The following is a 26254-nucleotide window of genomic DNA, read 5'->3' as shown; positions in this document are numbered from 1 at the left end:
CATTTGTGGCGTTTATTTTTCCTCTACAGAGGTTTTTCACTCCACGAGGACTTGAATAGATAAAAGTGTTCCTGTCCTTGCAGTGGAACAAGTTTGTTGACATGATATTATCACATTTAATATCCCGGGCTTTTGTCAGGTGTTTCTTCTGAAATGTTTGCCAGTCTTGACATAAGGACTTATGGGTGAGACTCAAAACAACTGCAAATATCAGGAGAAAAGAGAATTTTGGAAACATTCTGGAAGTCGTGATCTGAAAATGAAGAGCAAAGAAAATAATTATATTCTATATGGCTTTTATAGAACATCAAAATGAAAAATTAAAGCAAAATTCTGCTTAATCTTAAAAGAGAAGTTTGGGTTTTCTTTTTTTTTTGCTTACATCTATTCTATGTGAGCTGTTGATATCTAAAAATCTCTCCAGCCCTCCCAGAAGTGCCCACATTCTGTTAAAATTAAGCTAAATTCCTGTGGGAGGGTCTACAGACTTTCATACAGCATCATACCGACAATGGTCTGGCTCTGGAGTCTGGATCCACCCACTTTCCTGTCATCTTGTTTGATTGATGTCTGCTCTCTGCTCGCTCCCAAGACCTCACAGAGCATAGCTCCTCCCCTTCCTCCTCCTACCTCTCCCTCCCTCCTCCTCTGCAGTCTGTTCGGATCGTCAGAGGAATCCAGCAGAGATATCGGCACTTCAGTGACTAAGGTAGGAGTGAAAACAATATATTTGTGTAGCGCTACCCCCGCAGGAGCTGCTGGTTGTTTTGGGATCGGCGTATCAAGTTACCTCTTACCGTTGTCTAGGGGTGAAGTTGATGAGTAGATTAGTAAGCGAATGTCCAGTCATCAAATAAAGGTTTTCTGAATGCTTTATTCTCGGCCCAACATGACCAACATCAACATGAGATAGGGAGAAAAAGTTGATGAAGCAAGAGAACTTTGCAGGATCAGGCCTGGATATGAGAAAGAGCGATCCTGCTCTCAGTAGTAGTAGATACAGTTCGTTGCCACTCTAGCCAGAGTGGGTGAAGTGCCCCCGGACAGACTCCTGCCACGAGCCTGGCAGCCGAAGTGTCACTTTAGGTTGCTGGGAGGAACAGGTCTCTGCCACAGACCCGGCTCTAGGGACCTCTGCCACAGGCCTAGTACTTAGATGAGCTAAATGGATTGAGCGAATCCTCCCAGTAGATTAAGCTAGGGTCACCGGGTGACAGTTGAAGTGTACCTGTCAATGTCCCGGTCACCAGATCCCCGATGGTTCGTTCAAGCCCTCTTGGATCACCTGCCTCCGGGTTCTCCTCAAGCCGATCCCCCAATCATACGGCATACAGCCTGGGATCTCCTCAGTAGAAGGGGGACCCAGTAAGTCACTGGGGCCCCTTGACAGCATCAGTCACTCCAGGCCAGGAGGGCCCAGAGTCTGGAACTTGGATTACAAGCATAATCCGTTCCAGGAGACTGCTCGTAATCCAAAGCACGCGCATATCAAAGCGAGTTTCCCCAGTTTCAATGGAAATGAAAATAATTGGTTCCACATTGACTTCTATGGCATGCAATACCGCATTTGGCCAGAGCTGGGGGGGGGGCGGAGAGCCTTGGAAATACTCTGGGACAGCTCGGCTGAACTCAGAAACCCTCGGAAAGGCTCGGGAACGGAGTATTTCCAAATGGCTCCGATCGGCTCTGGAGACCCGCACCTCTGGCCAAATGCGGTACTGCACACATTAATCCTTAATTAATTGTCACATTAATCCTTAGTAACCAACCAAGTTACCTTGGTTCATAAGATTGTTCTTATAACAAGTTATACAAATATTTTGTTGCAAAATATTTGCAACTACCACCTTTTTATTTTACATGTTCTCTGCTCTAGCAAGTATATACTATTTGGGGTTTTCATCAATACACAAATGCGTATGTTAGCATGCGTGTAATTGAGTAAAACAAAAGAAAGTGGTTCGGGCAATTTAAGGACATTTAATAAAATATAGTTTTCATAAACAGATGAGCAGATATTGTGTAGAAATATAAGTTTGCACCTACCACCTTTTTATTGTATAGGTTCTCTGCCTTCAGCAAATTATATACTATTTTGGATTTATTCTTCAGGCCAAAAATCTGAAGCTCCAGTAGTTAAATGAAATGTAAGTGTAGCCAGGGCCGGCCCTATGATGGGACCGGGTGGCACCATGGGTACCAAGCGGCACTTTTAGGGGGGCAGCAAACTGACACCCGCCAGCCAGCCCGTTTCACCCGCAGTCAGCCGCTGCTGTAATAGTGGTGAAAGGATCGGGCGAGCACAACACTCGCAGCCAAAGGGTGGGAGGGGTTCCGTGGCACCGGGCGCAACATTTGGGGGGGGGGGGGGTGACATTCCGCATCAGTGAGTGTCATCCCCCGACTCCGTTCTTATTTTGATCGCTGTCCCCACGCTTCGCCATATTTCATTTCTGGCTATGCCCTGGTGTGCTGTGATTGGCTGTATTGGGTCACGTGCGCCGGCGGGGCTGGTCTATCCCTGATTGCTGGTGAGCGGGGCTGGCCTCCACGTAGCTGTGAGCCACGGCAGCGCGGCTGGCTTCTCCCATCATGGCAGGCAGTGTGACTGTGGCAGACCGCAGAGGCAGAGTGCAGCAGATGAGAGACTCCCTCGTGAGTCGTGTTGTTGGCCCGGGGGAGTGTAAGCCAGGTCAGTGTGTAGCGGTCTGGTAAGTGTGTAGAGGTCAGGTCAGTGTGTAGCGGTCTGGTCAGTGTGTAGCGGTCTGGTCAGTGTGTAGCGGTCAGATCAGTGTGTAGCGGTCAGGTCAGTGTGGTCAGGTCAGGTCAGTGTGTAGTGGTCTGGTCAGTGTGTAGCGGTCAGGTCAGTGTGGTCAGGTCAGGTCAGTGTGTAACAGTCTGGTCAGTGTGTAGCGGTCAGATCAGTGTGTAGCGGTCTGGTCAGTGTGTAGTGTTCAGGTCAGTGTGGTCTGGTCAGTGTGTAGCGGTCTGGTCAGTGTGTAGCGGTCTGGTCAGTGTATAGAGGTCAGGTCAGTGTGTAGAGGTCAGGTGAGTGTGTAGCGGTCAGGTGAGTGTGTAGCGGTCTGGCCAGTGTGTAGCGGTCTGGTCAGTGTGTAGAGGTAAGGTCAGTGTGTAGCGGTCTGGTCAGTGTGTAGCAGTCTGGTCAGTGTGTAGCGGTCTGGTCAGTGTGTAGTGTAGTGGTGTGGTCAGTGTGTAGTGTAGTGGTGTGTGTAGTGTAGTGGTGTGGTCAGTGTGTAGTGGTGTGGTCAGTGTGTAGTGTAGTGGTGTGGTCAGTGTGTTGTGTAGTGGTCTGGTCAGTGTGTAGTGGTCAGTGTGTAGTAGTGTGGTCAGTGTGTAGTGCAGTGGTGTGGTCAGTGTGTAGCGGTCATGTCAGTGTGTAGAGGTCAGGTCAGTGTGTAACGGTCTGGTCAATGTGTAGTGGTCTGGTGAGTGTGTAGAGGTCTGGTCAGTGTGTAGCGGTCTGGTCTGTGTGAAGTGTTCTGGTCAGGGTGTAGCGGTCTGGTCAGTGTGTAACGATCTGGTCAGTGTGTAGTGGTGTGGTCAGTGTGTAGTGTAGTGGTGTGCATAGGCGTGCACACAGGGTGTGCCAGGTGTGCCCAGGCACACCCTAATCACTCCCTGCAGTGCAGATTTCCCCTGCTGCCCAGTGAACCCTCCCACAGCATGGCTGGCTTCCCTCCTCTCCCATTGGCTACTGCAGTGGGCACACATAGATGATATTTCAGGATGAGTCGGGGGGAAGGGGTAATGTCAATTACCGGCCCCTTCCCTTTCTGAATGAACACAGTGGGAGATCGGTACCGTTTTTTTGAGCTTTCAGGTGCACACCTAATGCAATAGGCTGAGCACACCTATGGTGGTGTGTGTAGTGTAGTGGTGTGGTCAGTGTGTAGTGGTGTGGTCAGTGTGTAGTGTAGTGGTGTGTGTAGTGTAGTGGTGTGGTCAGTGTGTAGTGGTCTGGTCAGTGTGTAGTGTAGTGGTCTGGTCAGTGTGTAGTGGTCAGTGTGTAGTGTAGTGGTGTGGTCAGTGTGTAGTGGTGTGGTCAGTGTGTTGTGTAGTGGTCTGGTCAGTGTGTAGTGGTCAGTGTGTTGTGTAGTGGTCTGGTCAGTGTGTAGTGGTCTGGTCAGTGTGTAGTGGTCAGTGTGTAGTGGTGTGGTCAGTGTGTAGTGTAGTGGTGTGGTCAGTGTGTAGCGGTCTGGTCAGTGTGTAGCAGTCTGGTCAGTGTGTAGCGGTCTGGTCAGTGTGTAGAGGTCAGGTCAGTGTGTAGCGGTCTGGTCAGTGTGTAGAGGTCTGGTCAGTGTGTAGAGGTCAGGTCAGTGTGTAGCGGTCTGGTCAGTGTGTAGCGGTCTGGTCAGTGTGTAGAGGTCAGGTCAGTGTGTAGCGGTCTGGTAAGTGTGTAGCGGTCTGGTCAGTGTGTAGAGGTCTGGTCAGTGTGTAGCGGTCTGGTCAGTGTGTAGCGGTCTGGTCAGTGTGTAGTGATGTGGTCAGTGTGTAGTGTAGTGGTGGTGTAGTGTAGTGGTGTGGTCAATGTGTACTGGTGTGGTCAGTGTGTAGTGTAGTGGTGTGGTCAGTGTGTAGTGGACAGTGTGTAGTGTAGTGGTGTGGTCAGTGTGTAGCAGTCTGGTCAATGTGTACTGGTGTGGTCAGTGTGTAGTGTAGTGGTCTGGTCAGTGTGTAGTGGACAGTGTGTAGTGTAGTGGTGTGGTCGGTGTGTAGTGGTGTGGTCAGTGTGTAGTGGTGTGGTCAGTGTGTTGTGTAGTGGTCTGGTCAGTGTGTAGTGGTCAGTGTGTTGTGTAGTAGTCTGGTCAGTGTGTAGTGTAGTGGTGTGGTCAGTGTGTAGTGTAGTGGTGTGGTCAGTGTGTAGTGGTGTGTTCAGTGTATAGTGTAGTGTTGTGGTCAGTGTGTAGTGGTCTGATCAGTGTGTTGTGTTGTAGTGGTCTGGTCAGTGTGTAGTGGTCAGTGTGTAGTGTAGTGTTGTGGTCAGTGTGTAGTGTAGTGGTGTGGTCAGTGTGTAGTGTAGTGGTGTGGTCAGTGTGTAGTGGTGTGGTCAGTGTGTTGTGTAGTGGTCTGGTCAGTGTGTAGTGTAGTGGTCTGGTCAGTGTGTAGTGTAGTGGTCTGGTCAGTGTGTAGTGGTCAGTGTGTAGTGGACAGTGTATAACTCAGGTCAATGCAGTGGTCAGTATCGGAATCGTGAAGGGTCAATGTAGCAGTCAGGTAGGTCAGTGTAGTGGTCAGAGTGTAGGAATTGGGCTTATCAGTACTATTGTAGGAAGGGAAGGGACAGGAACCAGAGTGCAACAAGCCCACAGGTTATGGTGACTGTGTGGCAAGTGACAATCTGAAAAGTATGGCATGTGACGTGGCAAATGACAATCCACAACATGTTGCAGATGACGTAAGCGGCAATCCGCAACGTGTGGCAGGTGACAATCCGCAACGTGTGGCAGGTGACAATCCGCAACGTGTGGCAGGTGACAATCCGCAACGTGTGGCAGGTGACAATCCGCAACGTGTGGCAGAGTCCGAAGCAAAACTGTAAGTTAAACACACATCACATACGGCACTGTGTCGCTTAAACTGACGATTGCGACGTTGTACCCAAATAAAATGGATGTCCTTTTTTCCCACAAATATAGCTTTCTTTTGGTGATAATTGATCACCTCTGCGTTTATTTTTTTGTGTGCTATAAACAACAAAAGAGAGGCAATAAAAAATGTATATATTTTTTTTCTTTTTTGCTATAATATCCCAAAAAATGTATATAAAAAAAAAATTACTTCATCAGTTTAGGCCAATATGTATTCTTCTACATATTTTTGGTACCAAAAAAAACCCACAATTAGCGTACATTGATTACTGTATTTATTGGCGTATAACACTCACTTTTTTACCCTGAAAATAGAGGGTAAACTGTGCCTGCGTGTTATACGCGGGGGGCTGTGGAACATTTTTTTCCTGAAACATCCCTCTTAAAGTTAGGGTGCATGTTATACGCCTGTGCGTGTTATACGCCGATAAATACGGTAGTTTGCGCAAAAGACATTGCAGCCACCAGCCATGCACAGGTCCCTTTATACTCCCTATATACATGTATAGAGCCATAACAGGTCCTCTTTATACATGTATAGAGCCATGACAGGTCCTCTTTATACATGTATAGAGCCATGACAGGTCCTCTTTATACATGTATAGAGCCATGACAGGTCTTCTTTATACGCCTATATACATGTATAGAGTCATGACGGGTTCCCTTTAGTTATCCTGATACAAAATAATGAATGTTGGGGCCTTTTGGTGGTGGTGGGGGGAGGGGGAAGCATTTAATTCTTGGTCCCAGGCAGCACAATGTCTTGGGCCGGCACTGGCAGCACACTTGCACTATCCACCAAGTGGGTTTAGTTCCACTGAGTACACGGGTAATGCAACACATGAGAACACTGCAGCTAGCACAATCAACTGCCTGACAGATTAGGAACAACCAATCTAACTAAACTATACAGTGTATAAATATATGTACAACTCCTGGGATGTATATATATCCTCTACACACTGTAACTTTAACTGACTAGCCTGCCTGCTCTATCTAGCTAGGAAAAAGACATATACGTAGATTCAGGTAGGAGCGCGCAAATCTAAGGCGGCGTAGCCTAGCGTGTTTACACTACGCCGCCTTAAGTAAGAGAGGCAAGTACTGTATTCTCAAAGTACTTGCCTCCTTACTTAGGGCGGCGTAGCGTAAATGCGGCAATTCAAATGTGTTGGAGGGGGGCGTGTTTTATGGTAATGAGGCTTGACCTCACGTTTTTGACGTTTTTTTTCTACTGCGCATGCGCCGTAGAAAAAACGGTGCACGTCCCAGTGTGCATTGCAGCTAAGTACGCCGCACGGGCCTATTGATTTCGACGTGGACGTAAACAACGTAAATCCCGATTCGCGGACGACTTACGCAAACGACGTAAAAAATTTGAATCTCGCGGCGGGAACGGGGGCCATACTTTAACACTGTTATTCCGCCTAATAGATGGAATAACTTTAGGCCTGCTAATGCCTTAAGGAAACGGCGTAAATCGACTGCGACGGCCGGGCGTACGTTTGTGAATCGGCGTATCAACTCATTTACATATTCTACGCCGACCGCAATGGAAGCGCCACCTAGCGGCCATCCGAAAAATTGCAACCTAAGATAGGACGGCGCAAGCCGTCTTATCCTAGATATGTTTAAGCGTATCTCTGTTTGAGAATACGCTTAAACATAAGTCGGCGTAGATTCTGAGTTAGGTCGGCTTATCTACTGATAAGCCGGCCTAACTCTACCCGAATCTACCTAAATCTCTCTCTCTCTCTGTCTGATCTTTAACCAGCGCTGGAACACACTACACGAGTCCACCCAGAAGGCGGCCTTTTATAGTGTGGGGCATGTGCTACAGCCCTGAGCTATAATTGGCCAAAGCCACCCTGGCTTTGGCCAATTATGGCTCTCCGTTTTTTGCGCGCTGTGATTGGCCAAGCATGCGGGTCATAGTAGTAGTAGTAGGCATAGTAGTAGAATTTGGCGCGAACGACCCGTTTTGTTTGAATTTCGACGAACAATCGAACAGGCAATGTTCGAGTCAAACATGGGTTCGAGTCGAACGCGAAGCTCATCCCTAACCTTGGTGATAGTATGTGTGAGATACAAGTACCAAGTTACTACAACTTTTTTCTACTACAAGCTTGACATAAGTACAAATGCCTTATAGGCCTCGTCCTAATTGTTCGAACATGTTCGCTCTAACTTTTCTTGGCTAAGGCTTGATGCTATCTTATAGCATCTCCCTTAGTAACCTAATACATCCCTATATGCTGAAGTTGATATGATGTAGAGTACCTCCAAACTTACTGATAATCACTTGCATATAGAGGTGTATTGGAATATTGTCCTTGAAACAAATTATCTTTTTTAAACGCTAAGCTCTGGTCGCATGTTGTAATGCTTCCATCCTTAGTAGATCAACGGCCTTTCTTTATGTGACAGAAATATGATGTAGAGACCCCCCAAACTCCTGTTGCTAGGAGTGACGCCTGGGGCCAATACTTAGTTGTCGCATAAAGAAACGCATTGAAGTCCTTGCTAACCGCAGTTGTGGTCGGGGGGGGAAATGCTGATCTTCTGTTCATACAACATATGAACAGAAGATCAGTGTTTCCCCTAGTGAGGCCACCCCCCCACAGAAAGAACACACCCAGGGAACATACTTAACCCCTTCCCCGCACCCTAGTGTTAACCCCTTCACTGCCAGTGGCATTTTTATAGTAATCCAATACATTTTTATAGCACTGATCGCTATAAAAATGCCAATGGTCCCAAAAATGTGTCAAAAGGGTTCCGAAGTGTCCGCCATAATGTCGCAGTACCGAAAAAAAATCGCTGATCCCCGCCATTACTAGTAAAAAAAGTATATTAATAAAAATGCCATAAAAATACCCCCTTTTTTGTAAACGCTATAACTTTTGCGCAAACCAATCAATAAACGCTTATTGTGATTTTTTGTTACGAAAAATATGTAGAAGAATACGTATCGGCCTAAACTGAGGAAAAAAAAGTTTTTTATATATTTTTGGGGGATATTTATTACAGCAAAAAGTAAAAAATATTTTTTTTTTTCAAAATTGTCGCTCTATTTTTGTTTATAGCGCAAAAAATAAAAACCGCAGAGGTTATCAAATATCACCAAAAAAAAGCTCCATTTGTGGGAAAAAAAGGAAGCCAATTTTGTTTGGGAGCCACGTCGCACGACCGCGCAATTGTCAGTTAAAGTGACGCAGTCCCAAATCGCAAAAAGTGCTCTGGTCTTTGGGCAGCAATATGGTCTGGGGGTTAAGTGGTTAAGGAAGAGGAAATTTGGATACTGAAGGATTTTTACTTCTGTTTTTGGTTTTGTACTTTTTCTCTGTCAATTAAAAAGGTATTAAAAAAAAAAGAACAAAAGGGAAAAGAAAGAAAGAAAGAAAAAAAGAAAGAGCCTTTTGTGGGAAACACTAATAAACAACCAACAGCAGGGATGTGCTGAACCTATACACCAAAGCCAACATTTTTTTAGACAACTATATAAAACACATAATATAGGGAGTACAAAGAAATCACAGAGAACTGCCCTTGTTTTAGGGCAATATAGATCTAGTACAGAGACATGATATAATAGTCATAGAGGATATATACAATTACCTTTATCTTGGAGGAGATAAACAAAACATATCAATAAAAAGCAGACATGTTTTTTGCTGTTATTGAGGATTCCATCTGTCTGCATTGATATGTGTATAGGTAGGGTCAGTATTCTGACCACAACCCACTACCTACAGGCATTGACTAGTGCTAGAGGCTTGACTGCCTTCCTAAAGCCGAGTAAAAAAAGGTGGATACCCTGCGCTGCCAATAATAAGTGAATGGAAGCTGCTAACACGGCTCATTTGAATAAAAAGCAAAAAGTAAAAAGGAAAATAAATGTGTAGCGCTTAAACTGACTGTCAATAATGAAAATCAATTGCCAAAAAATGTGAAACACATAACAATTATAAACAGAATGTGCATCAACAACATACAAGTCCCATATTGCAGGAAATAAATATGGTGCCGCTGGGCACGTGGTGCAGTGTGAACTGTTGCGCCTGTTGGTTGGTGTCAAAGCGCAAAAAGTGATGTAATCAACAATAGTTCGATGAAAATATTCACATAAATCAAAACAAAATCAATCTAGTGAAAAAGTGAATGGATGAGATGAGTGACTTCTCCAATACGTGATAAAACCACCACCGAAAGCAATGCAGGCTTCGTCTGGGGTGCTATGACCACGAAACGCGTCGGGAGGACTCCACTGCCGCCCCATTTGTATACAAAGTGCTTTTAACTCCAGCTAAATGTAAGTTTTATAGCTGTAATTAAATAATTCCATTTTAAATGGGATTACGCTATGTGGCCTCTTTTCTCCTAGCTCCATATACCATTAACACACTGTGAGGAATAACCAGCCTGGGGACTCTATCGTCAGCATAGTATCCAGTCTCTTTCCATCCACCTATCTCATAGAGTATACGATGATCGGTTGATGTACTACTCTGCTTTGGATCGTATATGACATCAGTCATTATAAGCCTCCCTTGACTTTCGGTGGCATATGTCATCTTAAGTCAACACGCTCCGGTAAGCCTGCATTGCTTTCAGTGGTGGTTTTATCACGTATTGGAGAAGTCACTCATCTCATCCATTCACTTTTTCACTAGATTGATTTTGTTTTGGTTTATGTGAATATTTTCATCGAACTATTGTTGATTACATCACTTTTTGCGCTTTGACACCAACCAACAGGCGCAACAGTTCACACTGCACCACGTGCCCTGCGGCACCATATTTATTTCCTGCAATATGGGACTTGTATGTTGTTGATGCACATTCTGTTTATAATTGTTATGTGTTTCACATTTTTTGGCAATTGATTTTCATTATTGACAGTCAGTTTAAGTGCTACACATTTATTTTCCTTTTTGCCTTCCTACGCCAAACAAGCCATAGTGCACATTCCAGCCTGGTAGAAATACTTTCCTGATAATTCAAACAAACCAGATTGTCAGCACTCAGGACCTATACATGTAGCTGTATATAAAACAGTTCCACAAAGAGTGAATAGCAAGATGCCACTGTAGATAGTATATAGTCATTTTTTCAGCTTCATAAGCATAAAAGTCATGGAAGTCTTAAAAGCAATAAAATCGTAATGACAAAATCCAGCTGCTCCAATAACCATACCCAGTGGCAATGATGGAAAATCAACTGCTCTACGTTTGGTGTGGTCCAAAGAGCCAGGGAGCCCTAGATGGAATCCTGATGGAACCAAGCCTCCGATGAAAGAAATACTATCAGCGTAAAGCAGACTTTCTCAGTAATAAGCTTGGGGTGGAAGTGACATCAGCTTCACCGGATGGAGAAACGGGAAGCAGAGATAGAGCACGAGCTTGTGCTGGCTGCGGTGACAATGCGTTTCACAAACATCAAATTATCATTATCAAATCAAGATAGAGACAACCAGGTTATTTATAGTGAACTAAAGGTAAAAAACAAAAACTGGATTAGCAGGACTGGGTACTAAAAACTGGATTGGGTAACCAAACTCATTTATGCTCAGATCCAGGGGTGATATTCTAAAAATTATCCATTTAGTTATATATAATATGAAAACGGAAAAAGTAATGAACAAAAATAAAAAAAATTATAAAAATTCCCCAAAAAAATATAAAAAATCAAAATCGAACATTACATCAAAAAATGCGAAAACAAAAAACAAAAGAAAAAATAATAACAAATATGAGGATTACTGTTGGTTTTCCACCATTGCCTTACATAAAAAAATAGAAATTCTATTCATCATTGAAACTTGCAGAATAACTTATGGCTGGAGAGAATATATGTACACACAAGATAATAACAAATAATTATATACTAGAACCATTATCAGCACATGTAATAAATTTGAATGCATAAAGGATTACAAAATAAAAACAAGTAAAACACAACTCACCGGGCCTTTATATATGAGAGAAATTATTTATAACTATTTCTTTCTGATGGAAAACAACTTGGTCAAATGATGAGTACCTAAAAAATAATAATCAAAAACATCCTAATTGGTCTTGAAAACCAGAACAGGAAATAGGTTTCAACTATAAATAAAATAAAAATAAAAAATAAAAATAAAACGTTACATCAAAAAATGAAAACTACAAAAAGAAAAGAAAAAGAAACAAAAAAAATGAGGATTACCTTTTGTTTTTTTATCATTGTCTTACATAAAATAAAATAAAAACTCTTTGTTTGAGCCAAAAATAAAATACTATTTATCATTGAAACTTGCAGAATAACTTATGGCTGGAGAGAATATATGTACACACAAGGTAATAATAAATAATGATATACTAGAACTATTATCAGTACATGTAATACATTTGAATGCATAAAGGATTACAAAATAAAAACAAGTAAAAAACAACTCACCAGGCCTTTATATATGAGGGAAATTATTTATAACTATTGCTTTAGATGGAAAACAACTTGGTCAAACGATGAATAACTAAAATATAGGCAAAAACATCATAAGTGGTCTGGAAAACCAGAACAGGAAATATGTTTCCGCTATAAATAACACCAAAATAAAATAAAAAATAAAAAAATTGAAAAGAGAAAACTATGCAAACCAACGTCACACTATATTATGTACCTTTAAGAGCAAGGAGCACATGTGTGCTAACTAAACCCCTGTATTTAATGCAAACTGTAAGACAGGATAATTCGGATAATTTGGCTGGTAGCATATTGGCTGGCGAGTTGAGCTGGGAATTTTATTTGGTTTTGTTTTGCATGCCATGCCCTTCCATGTGCTCCTTGCTGTGAAGGCCAGTTATAGATGGCGGTGGCCGGTTGTTTGTTACTGATGTAATATTGGTAAGGAGACACACTGGACACCTTGGCTGCCATTGTGCAATGTCCAGTGTGCCCCTGTGCCTTTAAGGAGGACTGGGCTACCTGCAGGCTCACCTGTCCTCTAGCTATCCATTAGAATGCATGTGCTACCACTGTGGAGACTTTCATAAATTTAAAGGAGTAAGGACTGCAGAAATATTGGGTCGCCTTGGAGTGGCTCTGCAGCTTATGCATGCATTTGCCCTGTACACACGATCAATCTAAACCGATGAGAACGGACTGAAGTTCAGTTTCATTGGTCCAAACCGACCGTGTATGGGCCCCATCAGTCAGTTATCCTTCGGTCCAGAAATTTAGAACTTGCTTTAAAATTAAAATGATGGACTGGTAACCGATAGGTCAAAACCGACGGTTAGTATGCAAAAGCATTGGTTCAAAACCCGCGCATAATCAAGTCGACGCATGCTTGGAAGCATTGAACTTCGGTTTTTTAAGAACGTCGTTGTGTTTTACGTCACCGCGTTGGACTCGATCGGTTTTTTAACTGATGGTGTGTAGGCACATCAGACCATCAGTCAGCTTCATCGGTTGACCGATGAAACTGACCTTCAGTCTGTTTTCATCAGTTTGGACTGATCGTGTGTACAGGGCCTTAGACCGCATAATTCGGTTATAGACACCTTAAATTCAACACCAGACCTGTATGGTATTTCCGGCAATGGTATAGTATTGCCTGCAATTTAAATGTCATATTTTTTTTATAAATGTCAATTTTTCTGCAGCAAGTTCTATACATGGTACAGATGTGCTACTTTAAAGGCAGACTAAGGGGACCCCCAGGGACTATATTTAAAGTAATTTTTCATTTTTATTGTTTTACTTTAAGCATCATTAAAATGATTGCTCCTTTAAAAACAATGGCCCAGATAATCAAAGGGCTTACGACGGCGCAACGCCATGTAGGCCGTCGTAAGTCCTAATCTGGGCCGTCGTATCTATGCGACTGATTCCATTAGATATCCATTAGATTCGACAGGCGTAAGGCTCTTACGCTGTCGGATCTCAAATGCATTTTTTTTCCGCCGCTAGGTGTCGCCTCCGTCGTTTTCCCCGTCGAGTATGCAAATTAGCTAGATACGCGAATTCGTACGCGCGGTCGACACAGTGAAGTTACGACGTTTACGTTAGGTTTGTGCGGCGTAAAGTTGCCCCTGCTATATGAGGGGCAACCAATGTTAAGTATGGCCATCGTTCCCGCGTCGAAATTTAAAAATGTACGTTGTTTGCGTAAGTCGTCCGTGAATGGGGCTGGACGCCATTTACGTTCACGTCGAAACCAATGACGTCCTTGCGACGTCATTTGGAGCAATGCACCCTGGGATATTTTCCGGACGGCGCATGCGCATTACGTTCGGCGCGGGAACGCTCTTAATTTAAATGCTCCACGCCCCCTACCCGGCTAATTTTAATTAGGCGGGCTTGCGCCAGGTGATTTACGCTACGCCGCCGCAACTTTACAGGCAAGTGCTTTGTGAATAAAGCACTTGCCTGTAAAACTTGCGGTGGCGTAACGTAAATGACATACGCTACGCCGCCGCAGAGATACGCCGGATATACGAGAATCTGGCCCACTGTTTTTAGAATATTTTTTGTATTGATAGTATTAAAAATTTCAAAACAGTAAAAGAAAATCATACCGGGATAATTGCTGTCACCTTGGGTGGTATGTGGTAACACAGAGTGGGGCTCCAGAGGAGTCTGTAGAAAAAGGGTTATACTATGGAGAACATTGCCCACACACCATCGTTTTCTGAAAATGCTCTAGCAAAGCACGGTTACGTACAACACGTACGACGGCACTCCCGTCTCATAACTTGCTTCTGAGCATGCGCGGGTTTACAACGTTGTTTAAAAAGTAGTTTTAGCCCACATACGATAATTTTTTACAACACAAAAAACAACATTATCAAAAACGACATAAAAAATTGAAGCAGGTTTGAATTTTTTTTTTTCGTTTTTCTGAAGACAAAAAATTATGTGAAGCCCACACACGATCATTTTAGTTTTAGTCCCATTTTAATCTTCTGCAATTGTTTTAGTTTTAGTCATATTTAGTCGACTAAATCTCCAATACATTTTAGTCAACTAAAACAAATTTTACAAAAAATAATAATAAAGAGATTTATAAAAAAAATAAAACATTTTATTTGTCTAAAATCTAATGAGTGTAATACATTAGTTAACATTTCTTTACAATTTCCAAACTCATTATATATTGCTGAAGTGAAAAATCGAATAGGTTATTATTTATGGTATTGAGGTATTAAAATGCACTACAGACCAATGTTAATTTTGAAATGAAATTTCAATTTAGTTTTAGTCTTAGTCTTCTGACTAAAATGTCATTTTCGTTTTAGTCCCATTTGAGTCTTTTGACTAAAATGTCATTTTAGTTTTAGCCGTATTTCAGTCATCTCAATAATTTTAGTTTTAGTTGTAATTTAGTAGACTAAAATAGTATTCATTTCGTCGACTAAAATGTTTTAGCCATTTTAATGTACAAAATTAACACTGCTACTCACCCCCACCATTACAGGATTGAGCTCCTGTGTCAGAGGAGAGAAAGAGCATGTGGGGGGGGGGGGGGGGGGGGGGGGTTGAATCCGAGAAAAAGCTCACTCCTGTGATGGTCACACTTACTTAATATTTATTTGATTTAAAAATTCTACTGGTGTATGGCCAGCTTAGGTATTTACCTTTCTGGTTCAGCAGTTGAACTCTCTGTGTCACCTCCCCTCCTTCAGCCTCTTCCTCACTAGACAGAAAATCAGCATCCTCATTTTTGTCCCATAAACAGGGAGCTGATCTAGCAAGCAGTAGAGCTAAACCAGGTAGCTGTGGATTAGCAAATGTGTGCGTATCACAATGACTAACCTTAAAGGGGTTGTAAAGGTTAGTTTTTTTATTTTCTAAATAGGTTCCTTTAAAGTGGGAGTTCACCCATTTATTTATTTTTTTACCTTTTCCTCTTAGATTCCTGCTCGTTTTGTCTAGGGGAATCGGCTAGTTGTTTTAAAATATGAGCAGTACTTACCCGTTTTCGAGATGCATCTTCTCCGTCGCTTCCAGGTATGGGTCTTCGGGAGCGGGCGTTCCTTCTTGATTGACAGTCTTCCGAGAGGCTTCCGACGGTCGCATCCATCGCGTCACTCGTAGCCGAAAGAAGCGGAACGTCGGTGCGGCTCTATACTGCGCCTGCGCACCGACGTTCGGCTTCTTTCGGAAAATCGTGACGCGATGGATGCCACCGTCGGAAGCCTCTCGGAAGACTGTCAATCAAGAAGGAACGCCCAGTCCCGCAGCCCATACCCGGAAGCGGCGGAGAAGATGCATCTCGTAAACGGTAAGTACGGATCATATTTTAAAACAACTAGCCGATTCCCCTAGACAAAACAAGCATTCATCTAAGGGGAAAATGTGTTCTCTATGGGTGAACCTCCGCTTTAAGCAAGTGCATTGTTGGTTCACTAACCTGTTCTAAATGTTTTTTTTTCTTTGTCTGAATTTCTCACTTCCTGGGATGTAGTCCCAAGGGAGGAGGCGAGCATGTTGACTAACCCCCAGCCAGAACGGCTCGGATGATGGGGGCAAGCTTACTGAGGAGGAACAGGAAGTGAGAAATTCAGAAAAAAAATAAAAATTAGAAGGGAAATTGAAGGAAAAGGTAAGTGAACCAACAATGCACTAGCTTAAAGGAACCTATTTAGAAAATAAAGAACCTTTACAACCCCTTCAGTTACAAATCCTAGCAGAGAAAATAGTAAAAATGTATTAAGTTGGAGTTCCACTTCAAAGTTTGGGACTACTTACCTCTATTGTAATGTTCTGTATCCCGTAAAGCAGTGACAGATATGCAGTGGAGTTCTGTAACAGAATAAAAGAATATCAAAATGATCAACAGACTGGAGTAGCAATATTGCCTATTAGTGCTCGAAAGCCTGGATCTCTCCAATGACTCCAACCCTCATACCAGTGATGTAGATATGGTAGATATATTGAGCTGTCTTCACGTTTCATTTTATTAGCACCAGGTTTAAAAAAAAAACGAAAAAGGAAACTACGCCTTCAAAGCATTTGTGGTTACCTGGACACTTTTTTTTCTCTACTGTGACTATCACCTTGTGGTCAACATGTTAATGATATTTTCATTGATTCGATACTCTAGGTGTCTAAGGTTTATATCTTTAACATCTACTTAAAAAAACAAATTTTCAATGCTAAAAAACACCACTTTATTGTGAAGCACACTTACATCTGGGAATCTTATAACCAACTAAAGTAGCCGATATGGATGGTGCAAGCTGTTTGTGCACCATCCGTATTAGTCACATGAGTTTGGAGTTGTGTAGCACTTACCCCCGAAGGAGCTGCTGGTTTTAAAAAGGGATGGCGTGTTACCTCTGTGATGCGTCTAGGGGTATGGTGATGAGAGCAATGACAGAATGTCCAAACAGCAAGGTGAAGTTTTCTGTGCGTTTATTCTGTGGCCGAACATGGCAAACAGTTAACTTGAGGTAGATAGAGAAAGATGGGTGAAGAGGAGAGTTGCAGATTCAGGCCTTAACGATACAGAAGCAGTCCTGCCTCTAACAATACTTTTTCTTCTTCGCTACTCCAGCCGGAGTGGGTGTAGGGTGACCACATGTCCCGGATTGCCCGGGACAGTCCCGCATTTTGCAGGTCTGTCCCGGGCACATTCATTCCGGGACAATACAGTGTCCCGGAATGAAACTGACTCAGCCACCCCCCGGGCCAATCTAATGCCCCCAAAAAAGGCCGCCACATCACTGCTTTACTCACTGACAGTACTTGTCCTTGCCCGGAATGCCTGGGGGAGCACAATCCCGCCCCCTGCTTGTGATTGGAGAGATCATAAATCCCGCCTCTTGTGTCTAATCACTGTGCTGTGATTTGTTAGAGCACAAGTTGATTTTTGGGAAGGGAGGGTGTCCCTGAATGGTAGTTTGGAAATGTGGTCACCCTAAGTGGGTGAAGTGTACCTGGACAGGCCTCTCACACCGATCTGGCAGCCAGGGTATCACTCGAAACCTTGAGAAGGACAACAAGTCTCTGCCACAGACTTGGCCAAAATAGAAATAGGAGAGGAACCTCTGCCACAGGCCCTTTCTCTGGAATGCAGTTTAGTAGAGTGAATCCTTCTCAATGAGTGTGGTTGCCTGAATCTCCCTCAGGTAACTTTTGGTTAGCAGGTCACCGACTGACAGGTTTCCCGAAAGACAAACTCCCAATGTCCGGTCACCTTGATCCCCGGTGGATTGTCCATGCCCTATTGGATCGCCTGCCTCCGGGCTCTCCTCAGACTGACTCCCCACCGAACAGCACAACCCGCTTGGGATCTTCTTCAGAACTTGTGGGAGACCCAATAAGACACTGGGCCTCCCGTTACAGCTTCAGTTGCCCCAGGCCATAGTGGCCCCAGAGCCAAGAACACAGCGTGGCACATGCCCTCCCGGCCTGGTAGGCCATATTGCCGGGGGGGCCGTGATGTGCGCACACCCTAAAGGTGGGTGCCGCACCCGAACACAGGAACAAGACCCCAGAACATGGCATCTGCCCAAGAAATACCCTCCCCCAGCAGAGGAACCACTCCTCTGATTGGCTGATGGAGAGAAGCACCTCCGTCTGGACCCCTCTAGCGCCACCTGCTACCCAGAGATGGGAAGGCATCTCTGGAACACAGAATGAAACCACAGGACAGCCCAGCCTGGCAGAGACCCAATTTACACAATTAAACCGGATGAGAGCAAAATAACTCTCTCATCCCCCTCTAAATTTAACATAGCCCCTGGACTGAAAGTACACAGGCGCTACAGTTGGTTACAAGATTCCCAGATGTAAGTGTGCTTCACTATAAAGTGTTACCATGTCCATGAGGGATTCCTCCAAGGTCTGCCTGCAAGGAGCTGGAGGATTGTGTGCATCTACTTAAATATTTTTCCATCTGCCATAGTCTTTATGGACCGTCCCTCTCTTGTTGTGTTTTACAGCGCTGATTGTTCTCGTTTGCTATAAAAGTCTGTCTACCTGGAAAACAAATGCTCACTTTTCCCAATTCTCCTTTTTTGAAACGTTTAGACCAATGTTGACTTCATGCTAGATTGTAAAAATTTAGGCTAAAATGCAGAAGTCTCTTGGGGGGTCACCTGAAGAATCCTTGTCAGGTATCCAAAGATTTAAAACCACCAGGTCCCTACAACAGAATACAGAATGTAAACACGTTTCCAGCAGCCAGTGTCTCGTATCGCTTCTCTTTTCTGGTTCTGCGGCCTCCAAAAGTTTCTTCAACAATAGACACTACCAGGCATGCCTGTGTCCCCATAGAGGGTCTCTTTCTCCAACCCTTAGGTCTCCCCTGCAGTGACATAGGGGTCAGGTGAAGGAAGCAGCATGCAATGGGTGACACAGGTATCCAATACACCTAGAAGTAGGGATGAGCTTCGACTCGAACATCGTATGTTCGATCGTTCATCGAAATACGAACAAAACGGGTCGCTCGCGCCAAATTCGAGTTACGTTTCACAGACCATAATTCACTGCGGCATCGCTGGCTGATGATTGGCCATGCATGCACTATGACCTGCATGCTTGGCCAATCACAGCTTGCAAAAAACGGAGAGACATAATTGGCCAAAGCCAGGGTGGCTTTGGCTAATTATGGCTCAGGGGGTTTAGTACACGCCCCACACTATAAAAGGCCGTCTGCAGGTCGGCCTTGTGTAGTGTGTTGCGGCGGTGGTTAGAGAGAACAGAGAGAGACAGAGAGAGTGTAATTTTTTGCAGGTAGATAGAGCAGACAGGCAGGCAGGCTAGTCAGTTAATGTTACAGTGTGTAGAGGATATATATACATCTCAGGTGTTGTACATATATTTATACACTGTATAGTTTAGCTAGATCAGTTCTTCCTAATTTATTGGCAGGCAGGTGATTGTGCTATTTAAAGACATTTTAACAGGCATAATATAGACACCCAGCAGGTACAATATTTAAAGGAATTTTTCATTTTTTTATTTTTTTATTTAAGCATCATTAAAATCACTGCTCCATAATCTTTTATCTCTTTTATATGTTGGCAGAATGGCACGGCTTGGCAAAGTAACATATATATACGTCACTTTGAAATTCCCACCGTGCGGCCGCGCGTGCCCCTGCTGTGAGCTCCGTGACCGTGCCCGCGGGACCCGCGGACTCGATATCTGCCGGTGTCCCATGATCGGGTAACAGAGCTGCAGAGCAGGGAGTGGCAAGTGTAAACAAGCATCTCCCCATTCTGCCTAGTGACACTGTCACTGATCGTCTGTTCCCTCTCATCGGGAACAGTGATCAGTGATGTGTCACTCATAGCCATGCCCCCTAACAGTAAGAATCACTCCCTAGGACACATTTAACCCTTTCTGCGCCACCTAGTGGGTAAACCCTTCACTGCCAGTGTAATTTTCACAGTAATCAGTGCATTTTTATAGCTCTGATCGCTGTAAAAATGCCAATGGTCCCAAAAATGTGTCAAAGTGTCAGAAATAAAGTCGCAGTAACAATAAAAATTGCTGATCGCCACCATAACTAGTACAAAAATAATAATAAAAATGCCATACAACTATCTCCTATTTTGTAGATGCTATAACTAACCAATCAATATACGCTTATTGCGATTTTTTTATCCAAAAATATGTAGAAGAATACGTATCGGCCTAAACTGTGGAAATTTTTTATTTATTTTTTACAGATTTTTGGGGGATATTTATTTTAGCAAAAAGTAAAAAATATAGAATTTTTTTCTAAATTGTCGCTCCAGGGAGAAGACACTGACCTTTCTGCCATTTTTATGTCAAAGCGCTTTTTAAACTCCAGTCACATGTGAGTGTAATCTTTTTCCCCCTTTTAATAAATATTGATTCATATACAGTATTACGCTATGTGTGTTTCAATTTCTCCCTGGTAACCATTCCCATCCCAACTTGAGAACTTCTATCAGCACTGTCCAACCGGTTCCATATAGAAGCAAGGATCTCTGCAGCACATGTCTCTTTCCTTCATCGGATGATACAGGGATCTTAGATATCCCACAAGCCTGCATGACTTGATAGGTGTATACCTAATCGGGTCTCATCATCTGGTAAGCAGATCTTCATCCCATTTCCACTGTCAAGGATTTTATATTATTCATTGGCCTTCCTCTTCCTTCATTGGCTGGATTGTATTGTGGACTCTGGGTTATTTCAATATTTGAAGCTGTCTTATTTTATGGACGTTTGTTATTAGATTTTTATTTTTAGCGCCACACTTTTACTCTGTTCTGTTCCATTACCTACAAGATTGATCTAATTTTGTGGTGTTGGCTGCTTATTTTTTAGTTTAAGGCAGCGCGTTGATCGTGTAGACACACTGGCCCAGATTCAGGTACGACTTGCGCGGGAGCAAGTGTGATTTGCGCCGCGCAAGTACGGATTTGCTCCCAGGCAAATTTGCGGGTGACCCAGAAAGCAAGCTAAGCCTGAAATGTGCCATTTTTGCACGGAGGCAGTTTCTCTGCCCCGGCGCAATTAAGGGGCAATTTTGCTCAGGGAGCAACTTGCGCTCTCATGGTTTTCCCTCAGCAAATATGCAAATGAGGAACTGCCACTGATTCATAAACTTGCGCGTGTGAGGCGCATTTTGCTCCCAAAGCGCGCAAGCTGTTTGGCTGGGGCAAATTTGCACTTTCTAAAAGCAGGGGCAAGTTAGCAACAGATGGCCACAGGTCAGCTGGAGAGCAACTACAGCAGCACCAAGACGGACGAGTTGAACAAGCAGAGCACCCACACTTTCTGGATCTCACATCTGTGTGCCAACATGCAAGGGGCAGCTACAAAATAAAAAAAAGCTCATAATCTGAGCATCAATAAAAAAAAAACTGAAAATCTGAGCATAACCAAAAAACAAGCTCATAATCTGAGCCACCAAAAAAAAAAAAAAAAATGGTCATAAATTATTTTTTTCTTTTGGACATCCTTGGCCCAAGGGTGCCCCGGCTCTGGCTCCTCAGACGCCGTGGTGGAGCATGGGGTGGGGATCCTCAACTGCCGTCGGGTAAGTCTCCCCTCCTCCCGCACAGCAGCAGTGTTGGCCTCCACCGCACCTGCCAACCTGCTCACCTCCGAAGTTGATAATGCAGTGGCATCCTGCTGTTCAACCAGACAGGTCACAATGGCTGCGCAGTTGCCACTAACATCCTCCAGGGTCTCATTCTGTCGGTCCCCCCGGTCAGCATGCAGGGTGAGGGCCTGCTCAACAGAGGAGGAGGAGGATGCCAGGCTGTCCGCCACCCGCCTCAGATCTACCACCATGGCCCCTAGATGGCGGGTCTGCCGGGCCTGCTCCTCCTGCAGACCTTGACGGAGGCTGGAGGGTACACCCCTCGTTTTTGAAAGAGCCTTCCTGGGAGGAGGAGAGGCTGGGGCATGAACAGAGGGAGAAGAAGGGGAGGGGGCCACACTGGAGGGGGGGACACTGGAGGGGCTTGTCCTGGAGGGGGATGACGTGATGGTCGGGGGGGTGGTGGGTTGGTCAGGGATGGTGGGATCCTCCTGGAGGTAGCCAGAGTCCTCCAGTTTGAGGATAAATGACTCCTCCACCACTTCCTCCTCCATACTTGGCCTTGGTAAAATCTCCTCCTCAACAAACATGGCCAGTATGTCCATGGGGCCTGACTGGACCCCATGCTCATGTGGGGATGGCGTGGGTCGCCCCGCAGCCGACGACGGCCCAGCTTCATCATCACCACCTGTGGATGACACAAAAAAAAACATGTTGCTGGAGCAACACACTTCTCATATGTTCACTTCTACCCCCTCCCATGATACACAGCAGATATGAAAACAAAAAACTTGTTACATGTTGCCTTCTACCCCCTCATATGTTCACTTCTACCCCCTCCCATGATACACAGCAGATATGAAAACAAAAAAATTACCAGTCCCCAACAGTGGAGTCGTAGCCTGGGACTCCCTCCACCTGCTCCAGCGCTAGACTTTGCGCGATCACCTCCTCATCAGGATTTATACGGATCTTGCAGGGTGGTCCTCCTCCCGTGCCACTCGTATGCTTACGGATAAGCACAAGCTTATCCCGGACCCTACGCCGCATGTCATTCAACTTCTTTTGAATGTCCTCCCACGTCCTTTCTTCATTACCCAGGGCATTTATGTCCAGGGTAATGCCATCATAGATAGCCCTCCTTTGGGCTACAGTGGAGTGCTGCCGCTGGGCACCATACAGCACATCACTATGGCGCGTGAGTGCCGCAAGAAGTATCTCCATCTCTGAAGCTATAAAATTAGCCATATCAGCAAAAAGGGCAAAATTACCTTGCTCAGGGGGGCGGTGGGAAAAGCAGGATGTAATTTTGCACAGGACCTGCGCAGGTCTGCCCCTATTTATTTGCTCAGTGCAAGCAGGTGGGCAAAATTTGCCCTGAAAACAGGAGCAAACCACTGCTGAGTGGAAAAAAGATCATTTGCATAGGGCACACCCACTTTCACTTGCGCTGCCTTATGCCCTGATTTTTGCCTTACAAAGGAGCAAATTAGCAGACAAAAGGAATCCTGAATCAGGTGGCAATCTTTCCAATTTGCCCCAGCGCAGAGCAAATCAGCTGCTCTTCACATGTGTAACTAAAGGGCAAATCTACCTGAATCTGGGCCACTGTGTCTATTTTTACTGAAGTATCTGTGAATTGTTTACACACCCGTTGTGCCTTGTCCTGTGCAATGGATGCTTTGGGGATGATGTGTGTTTCTGGGTGGCTTTCGGCTGCTCAGGTCCTGTTTTGTGCTAAAACATTTTTAATTTAATTTTTTCCCTTTTTTTGCTGCTCAAATCATATATTTTTGGGTTCCTTCCTTCAAATTTTTTGTGGGACTTTTTCTGCATGCACATGCTGTGCTTTATGTTTTCCCCGATTTTTATATATTTTTTTCCATTGCAATGTACCTGGTTTGGTCATATTTTTATTTATTTTTTACAGCCATTAGATGGCACTCCTGCATTGCAAATGCTGATCTGGAGGTCCTTATCATTTTGTAATTTCTCATTTTCTTTTTGTTTGATGATCCACCCTGTTTATGTTACTTGCTCAGATTTTCCTGCATAGTGGTGCGGAGCTTATGGTTGTTGCAGGACAATTTTTGGATCTGCTGGACAATTGAACATACGGTCAAATTTCTCATTTTTTTTTTTTTTTGGGGGGGTGGTTCTGTTTATCGGGACTCAAAGCCGCATACCGGGTGATGTTCAGGGTTGGTTCTGGTATAATTGCAGGGGGGGGGGGGGGGGTTGTTTGGGTTGTATGACTGTTAGACAGATTTTTAGTACCTGTACAGGTTGTGTACTTGGGCCATGTTGGCCTGTCACAGACCCAGTGTTGTGCTGGGTCGGCTGCTGTTTTGTTTTACTGTATATGTTGTTGAAAATGAATAAAAATACATTTACAAAGAGTCAGGACGCACACTAACACGCTCCTTTCGCTATCTGCAACAAAGAGAGCATCCTGACTCTCCTGTAGTCCAAGGGAGTGGGCCAGCACGACACTCCACACCATGGAGAAAGCCTCACATTACTGTGTGGAGTTACAGACAGAAGAACAGGAAGTGAGGATTTCTCAGAAGAAATAAGGACATTTAAAAGCAAATTCGAAGGATGAGGTAAGTGAAGGAGGACTGCACTAAGGTAAAGGAAGCTATTTAGGAAAAAAAAATTGCACCTTTACAACCCCTTTAATATTTTCCTCAGAATTAGTGATTCCATATTTTTTTCGTTTGCTTGATCTGCAAAAACACTTGCAATTGACTACAATTTTCTTTATTTTTATGTGTTTCTTAAAGCCAATAGGCTGGAATGTTAAATGAAAATAGTTTTGAGACATGTCTGTGATTAGTTTTTTTCTACACAATTAAACAATTGAATGAACATTTTCCAAGAGTGATCATTCCATACTTTTTGTCAGGGGTTATATAAGGTGTAAGATGACACTCAAGACCAAACCCTTTGGCCATTAGACATGTGCACTAAAAAAATGCGTCAATTCGAAAAATTAATACAATTCGTAAACAAATTGTAAAAATTCGTAAATTCAAAAATGTTGTAAATTAGTAAATTAGAAAATTCTAAAATTTGAAAATTGAAAATTTAAAATTTGAAAATTTTAAATTTGAAAATTTTAAATTTGAAAATCCGAACAGTTTAAAAAAAAATCCTGGAATACTGGGATAATTAACTGTCACGTTTGCTTGTGTTCTCAACCAAACTGTCAAAACTTCAAATGGCTGGTGTCTAGGGATGAGCCAAACACCCCCCCTGTTCGGTTCGCACCAGAACCTTTGAACGGACCGAACGTTTGCGCGAACATTTAGAACCCCATTGACGTCAATAGGACTCGAACGTTCAAATTCAAAAGTGCTCATTTTAAAGCCCAATTCGCAAGTTATTGTCGGAAAACATCCTTGAGAACCCGGGTCTTGCCCCAGGGAACATGTATCAATGGAAAAAAAGTTTTAAAAACGGTCGTTTTTTCTGGAGCAGTGGTTTTAATTAGGGTTGTCCCGATACCGATACTAGTATCGGTATCGGGACCGATTCCTCGTACTCCCGCAAATACCCCCGATACCGAAATAGAATACTCCCCCCGCCGCCGTTACGCCGCATCCCGCCGCCGTTACGCCGCATCCCCGCTGCCGCCGACTGGTTAATACGGGCGGGGAACATTACAGCTTTCATTTGAATAGCTGTAGTGTTTCCCGCCGCGTATAGACACTCCCCCTTGCTCGGGTGAACTGTCCAATCCCGAGCAAGGGGGAGTGTCTATATGCAGCGCGGCGCGAATCATTACAGCTATTCAAATGAAAGCTGTAATTTTCTCCGCGCGTATTAACCAGTCGGCGGCAGCGGGATGCAGGTAAGGGGGACATGGCTGGATATGGGGGCAGACATGGCTGCATATGGGGGACATGGCTGGATATGGGGGGAGATATGGCTGCATATGGGGGACATGGCTGCATAGGGAGGGGACATGGCTGGATATGGGGGGAGACATGGATGCATATGGGGGGAGACATGGCTGGATATGGGAGGGAGACATGGCTGCATATGGGGGGACATGGCTGCATATGGGGGGACATGGCTGGATATGGGGGGAGACATGGCTGCATATGGGGGACATGGCTGGATATGGGGGGGAGACATGGCTGCATATGGGGGGACATGGCTGCATGGGGGGGGACATGGCTGGATATGGGGGGAGACATGGCTGCATATGGGGGGGAGACATGGCTGCATATGGGGGACATGGCTGCATATGGGGGGAGACATGGCTGCATATGGGGGGACATGGCTGGATATGGGGGGACATGGCTGGATATGGGGGGGGACATGGCTGCATATGGGGGGACATGGCTGGATATGGGGGGAGACATGGCTGGATATGGGGGGGGACATGGCTGCATTTGTGGGGGGACATGGCTGCATTTGGGGACACATTTAAAAAAAGTATCGGTATTCGGTATCGGCGAGTACTTGAAAAAAAGTATCGGTACTTGTACTCAGTCCTAAAAAAGTGGTATCGGGACAACCCTAGTTTTAATGATGCAGCATCATTAAAATCACTGCTGCAGAAAAAACGACCGTTTAAAAAAAAAAAATCCATTGATACATGTTCCCTGTGGCAAGACGT

The 26254-nt window shown here is 44.3% G+C and overlaps 1 long non-coding RNA gene across 1 annotated transcript; it reads right to left on the bottom strand.

Moving 5' to 3' along the window:
* Positions 1-231: 231 nt before the first annotated feature.
* Positions 232-16571, bottom strand: LOC120914436. Its single transcript, XR_005743670.1, has 4 exons — positions 16344-16571; positions 12048-12123; positions 11575-11651; positions 232-253 (listed from the first exon to the last, which is right to left on the bottom strand). It is a non-coding gene; the product is annotated as an uncharacterized LOC120914436 (long non-coding RNA).
* Positions 16572-26254: the final 9683 nt, after the last annotated feature.

The sequence above is a fragment of the Rana temporaria genome, chromosome 9 (genome assembly GCF_905171775.1).
Source record: "Rana temporaria chromosome 9, aRanTem1.1, whole genome shotgun sequence".
Taxonomy (NCBI): Eukaryota; Metazoa; Chordata; class Amphibia; order Anura; family Ranidae; genus Rana; species Rana temporaria.
The sequence above is the reverse complement of the archived record's forward strand: the minus strand, read 5'-3'. Positions and strand labels throughout refer to the sequence as shown.